Here is a 6,506-nt window from a genome sequence, read left to right on the forward strand (position 1 = left end):
AATTCAAATATTATTTTTAAACAATCAAGTCATTTCGATTTTCAGTTTAAAAGAAATATCAGTTGTTTTTGCGGGTCATTTGGATTTTGCGGGTCAGTTTAAAATAAATATTAGTTGAAATAAAAAAAGAGTAATCAGGTCATTTGGATTTTGCAGTTTAAAATAAATAAAGTTTTTTTTGCGGGTCATTTGGATTTTCTAGGTCAGCTTAAAAGAAATATCAGTTAAAAAAAGAGTAATCAGGTCGTTTTGATTTTGAAGTTTAAAAGAAATATTAGTCTTTTGCGGGTCATTTGGATTTTGTGGGTCAGTTTAAAAGAAATATTAATTGAAATAAAAAAGAGTAATCAGGTCATTTGGATTTTGTAGTTTAAAAGAAATATCGGTTGAAATAAAAAGTTAAAGTAATCAGGTCATTTGGATTTTGCGGTTTAAAAGTTGCAATTAGTCAAAGTTGGTAAACAAAATTTCATTCAAACAGAAAAATACAGAGACCACGTCGATCACATATTTCAGAAATACACTATCGATTATACCTGTTTCTACCTGTGTGGTAGAGCGCGTCCAAGGGGGAAGGGGCTCGCGCGATGGATCAGCCACCGCGTCTAGTGGCTCGCGCAATGGTTCAGCCACCGCGTCTGGTGATTCGCGCGATGGACGAGTCAGCGCGTCTGGTGGCTAGCGCGATGGATTAGCGCGAGATCTCCTTTCGTGTCTTCTTTCCTTCCTTTGCTTTCTTTCTTTTCTCTCTCAGGTCCTCACGATCCCTCTTTCCCCATGATGGATCAGCGCTACCCTCTCTTTGTTTCCTTCGATCCCTCTTTCCCCACAATCTGGTGCCCCTTTCCTTCTATCCTTCTCACATGTTGTAGGGGCAGGTGGGATGAGACCTTGGCGTCAGGGGGGTTGGACGGTGCCGGACCCTGGGCCGTGGGCGTCGCACCAGCCGGCACGGTAGAGCAGCTCGCGTTGGCTCCGACAGGAGGGAAATGATCTTGGGGGTGGGAGAGAGCTACAGGCGAGAGGGGTGGGCGAGTAGGGGCCTGAGTCACTCTTGGCGCTGCCATAAACGCACATAGCACCATTATTGCATGCTGGCTCACTGGTCACCACGCACTCTCCCTCTCCGTGCATTAGTTGAAGAAACCAACCGTGTCACAGTATGCTTGTATGCTCAGTTAGGGTATACAAAGAAGCTAAACATTAATGGCGAAGGATAGGTGCACTATTTGGACTAAAATCAGTTTCTGCACCAAACTTTGATGCCTGATGCACTGGCCTTCCATAGGGTATTTTGTCCATAGGTTTTGGGTAGATGGTTAGGGTAGTAAGGACCCTCATTCTGCCAAGTTACATGGCCAGGACTATTGGCTAGCTTGGGGTCGCTTCACAAAGGTCTAAAATGACCGGAATTGTGTTTGGGAAGATGGCATCTAAACTAGATACAAGGAACTTGATTTTAGGCCATATTATGAACATACAAGAGCCATATGAGTTTCAGGAATAATTTGTGAACTTGAATAGCCAATTGACAGCACACATATGCCATCCTCACAACAGCTGGTACAGAGATAATATATTGTCACGCATACAAGAAGGATTACAACCACAACGACTTTGTTAACACACTGACACGGATACTGATCACAGCAAGGATTAGCAGTCATTGGCCTATCAACGCAAACAAAATAAAACTCCAGATATTACCATTAGATGACAGTATTACAGAGCCAAAAGCACTGTAAGACCAACTTAAGCTTGCAGCACAACCTTTTTTCAGCATCTCCTTCTCACCCTTGTCAGCAATGCCTGTCAAATATTTCAAAATTAGAAGTCCATTCAAACTGTAGATATTCAAAAAGAGACATTGTACTGAACTGCAGTAGCAAAGACAAAAATTATGCAACAGGAAAGAGACCAAGAGAAAAAATATTGTCATCCACATCATTCAGGTTTTGCAAAGAATATAGTATACTAGAAGAAGAATGGAGATAGTACCTTCTACATTAAAACATCTACTCGTCATCGCTGTCGACATCCATTGTGGCACCTCCTTCGTTTTTGCTGCAATACTCCAAACATGTATCATCTTATTCATCTTCGTCGCCACCTTCATATACTTTTGTGGTTTTATCTTTCGTCAAACGAGCAACAACATCAGCCTCAAAAGTAATGCCTTGCTCATCATCTCTATGCAAAGCCTTCTCAGATGTAAGGTCAGAAACTGATGTTATCATACCCTCCTCTTCACAACACTCCTCTTGATATGCAAGACCACTAAAAGGTACACCCTCAGTTTCACTAATATTGAACAGATGCCTATGGTCGAATGTTTGCACAACTTGCCCATTTTCCCCATACTTCGTGTCTGGCAAATAAAATACCATACTAGCCTGAGTAGCCAGAATCAAAGAATCGTCATTGTACCACAAACTTCCAACATGTATACTTTTGAAAAAAAACATCATTTTTAAGTTCAGTCTTCTTTCCATCGTGTTTAAACCAGCCACATTTAAACAAAACAACTGACCTATCTTTCAAGTTATAATCTAACTCAATGATTTCTTTCAAGGTACCATAAAAACCTATGACCTTATGGTCATATTCACCTTCGATCATGACTCCACTATTTTGCGTCCTCTTATTGCTATCACGAGCAATAATGCTAAATCTAATCCCATTCACTATGCACGATGAGAATTTCTGGACACTCCGATCAGGACCACATGCCAAGGAAAAGAGATCTTCATCTACCTCTTCGCCAACCTCATCTCACAGCCTCGTCATCTACAACAGCACACAAACACATACATTATAATTTGCAGTGAAATTTGACAACCAAAAATTATAACTAAATGTGAATGAAAATTAACATAGTTCCTGAACAATGTCTTTATTTTTTGTTGAAGCTCTTTATCACTGTCCGGCAACCATTTTCTCTTTAACTCATCTCTGAACATACTGTAAAATAAAACAAATTAGTCTCAAGATCACATATGTACAACATAATGCAACAAGCGCAAGTTTCAAAAGTGAAAATGTACTCGATATATTTCTTAGCTTGATCACAATTGTTCAACACATACCAAACCATCTTGTCAAATTCTTTTTGCTCTTGCACATATTCATAGTCATATCCTGAAGTAAAATTAATTCCATGCCCAAAAACATCAACACCATAGGCTTCTTCATCTGAAAACCTACTTTTTTGAAAAGGGGGAACTCCCCGGCCTCTCCATCAAAACGATGCATACGACCACCTTTATAGATAAATAAAGAGGTTCAACAAGGTCTTACAGTCTGAAATCAAAAAAAGGCAGGCTCACAGAGAAGCACAACACCAAACACAAATGCCAATAGGCCACAATCGGCTAGCATAACAAAGATAGGTAAACTAATCGCCTGTCCTATTACATGACCGCCAGCCAAACCGGTTGAAGATATCCCGAGCTACCATCTCCTAGCAGATAGATCCAGTAACCAAATGCTCCTTGGCCTCCATCGGAGTGAGTAACGACCAAATACGGATCAACGCAGTGGCTCAGAAAATAACCTGCAAAAAATAAATATTTGTTGTTCTGTTAAAAGCCAAATCATTTCTGCAGTTCCAAATTGCCCACAACAAATCACATACTCCTACGCGAATGTGTCTAGCTATTTCGGACTCTATCCCAACAAGCCACGTTCCAAATAACATACTGACAGAATTCGGAGGAGAAATGTTAAAGGCAATGTGCACCGTGTGCCACAACACTTTGGCCAACGGGCAAAATCAAAGAATAAGTGCTTGATAGTTTCATCCCGATCACACAAACTACACCTAGTAGATCCTGTCCGGTTGCGCTTTACCAAGTTATCCTTTGTTAGAATGACTTGTTTATTTACAAACCACATAAACACTTTAATTTTCAAAGGAACTTTTACTTTCCAAACATATTTGGAACTACGAATGGCACTAGAGTCAATTACATCGGTATACATCGATTTAACTGTGAACTCTCCAGACCTAGTAAGTTTCCAGCACAACTAATCGGACAGATGAGATAGTTGAACCTCCATCATTCTACTCACCAAATGGAGCCACGCTTCCCACCGGTTGCCAACAAGCGTCCTCCTAGTGTGAAAAACCTACATTTCTTTGTTTCCGATTAAATATTGTTTCAACATCATCCATGTACTTGGAGCAGAATGTCAGGCATTCATCTGCAATATATGCCTCAACAATCAAACCTTCTAGTCGCGCCCTATTCCTCACATAGCGCTTTAAAGTATATAGCCTTCTTTCAATTGGGTACAACCACCCAGATTGTACGGGACTTTGAAGTAATGCCTCTTTAGGTAAGTGTATGGCAAGGTGCAGCATCACATCAAAGAATGTAGGTGGGAAAATTTTCTCAAGCTTGCACAAAATTACAGGGATTTCCTTCTTCATTTCAGCCAAGACATCTCTGTTAAGAGTTTTGCTGCATAGTTCTATGAAAAACTTGCCTAACTCAGCTATTGCTTGATATATATCACTGTCCAAAAATCCACTCATGCCTGCAGGTAAGATTCCCTGCAAAAGAATGTGACAATCATGTGTTTTCAGGCCTTGTACCTTGGTTCCATCAGCACTTGTGCATCTTGAAGTGTTGGAAGAAAACCCATTTGGAAACTTTAACTCTCATAAAAATTGTCAAAATGCAACCACTTATTCTTTGGACAAAGTATATCGGGCCCGAGGCATCACATATGAGTGTCCCTCCTTCCTCAATTGCAAATCTTCTTTAATATTCAAATCTTTGAGATAAATCCTAGCATTGAGTGTGTCATTTGTCATACCCTCCAGATTCAGAATTGTCCCAATGAGGTTTTCACAAATGTTTTTCTCAATGTGCATGACATCAAGATTGTGTCTCAGCTTCAACTTTGCCCAATACTTCAAATCCCACAACCAAACCGTCCGACCCCAAATTGGCACATGATCCTTCTTGCTACACAAGTCAGAACGCTTCCTTTTCCTAGTTTCTTGTTGTCTCCTAGGTATAACCTTCTCCAATTCTTCTTGCAACTCTTTCTCAGAGAATTTACCTGGCTCATCATTGCTTTCATGAATACCAGCAAATTCATTGTTACTTCGCAAACGATGACCCCTTGGAAGGAAACGATAGTGACCAATATACCCAATTTTACTCCTGAGACTGTAAGAAAGAGGGTGTTTGTCACAATGAATACATGCAAAATAGCCTCTTGTGGTATGCCCTGAAAGAGTGCTCAGATCTGGGTAATCGTGAATGCACCATAGAACTGCAGCATGAAGATCAAACATTTTTCCACTAAGAGCATCATATGTACGCACACCCTCCTAGATCTCAAGTAATTCTTCTACAAGTGGATGCAGAAAGATATCGAAGTGCTTGCCAGGTGATTTGGGACCAGGAATCAGCAAAGCCATCATAAAATTTGACTGATCATTGCATGCCCAAGGTGGAAGGTTGTATGGTATAACAAATACAGGCCACATACTACATGTTGTGTTAAAATTTCCAAAAGGATTGAACCCATCAGTGGCAATGCCAAGCCTAAAGTTTCTGGCATCTTTTGCAAATTCTAGAAATTTTTCATCAAAATCTTTGCATGCATCACCGTATTTTGGATGACTCATTTCCTTCTCATTGGGATGCCTCTTCGGCTCATGCCAATGTGCTTCTTCTGCACCTTTTTTGGAAAGAAATGTCCTCTTTAGCCTAGGCACCAATGGAAAATGCCTCAACACTTTCTGTGGAATCTTCTTTCTAGCAGGGTCTTTCCACCTTGATAGTCCACAAACTGGGCAGTTGTCATGATTGGCATATTGCTTTCTGAACAGAATGCAATTATTCAAGCACACTTGTATAGACTCAAACCCAAGGCCTAATTCCTTTAGAAGATTCTTTGCTTCCTTATACGATTTGGGGAGCATATTGGGTTCAGGGAATGCTTTGGCTAATAGCTTCAAAATTTCAGTAAATGCACTATTCGGGATCCTATGGTATGACTTCAAGTGAAGAAGCTTTACCACAAAGGAGAACCTTGAAAACTTGGTATAACCATGATAAAGCTGCCATTTTGCCTCCTTCATCACATTCTTCAAAAAGACTCATTCTCAGAAGGGTTTCCACCATTGTTAGCATCTTGATTTTTAGTTTCACTCTGAGCTTTTCTACTGTTGTGCGTAGGTCTTCAAACCGGTCAGTGCCATTTTCACCATCCTCGGTGTCATGCACATCAACAGGATGTTCAATAACATCTACATCAAAGTCTTCTCCATGATATATCCAGCGAGTATATGTACTTTCCATGCCATACATCAGTATGTGCGTGTTCGCAATGGTCTGATGCTGGTAGTTATGATTAAGGCATTTTCTACATGGGCAGAGTAGTTTATCATCCTCACTGAATTTCTCTTGAATGAAGTTTATAAACTCTTTGACACCTTCGATGTACTCGCAGGAAAACAATGTACCATGAATCCAACGTCTATCCAT

General features: G+C 40.3%; 2 pseudogenes; both read right to left on the reverse strand.

Moving 5' to 3' along the window:
- Nucleotides 1–2,090: 2,090 nt before the first annotated feature.
- On the reverse strand, nt 2,091–5,109 carry LOC147975838 (uncharacterized; annotated as a pseudogene).
- A 434-nt stretch (nt 5,110–5,543) lies between these two features.
- LOC147975839 (uncharacterized) lies at nt 5,544–6,506 on the reverse strand (annotated as a pseudogene).

Source organism: Triticum urartu, chromosome 4A (genome assembly GCF_056163025.1).
Source record: "Triticum urartu cultivar PI428250 chromosome 4A, HENAU_Tu73, whole genome shotgun sequence".
Taxonomy (NCBI): Eukaryota; Viridiplantae; Streptophyta; class Magnoliopsida; order Poales; family Poaceae; genus Triticum; species Triticum urartu.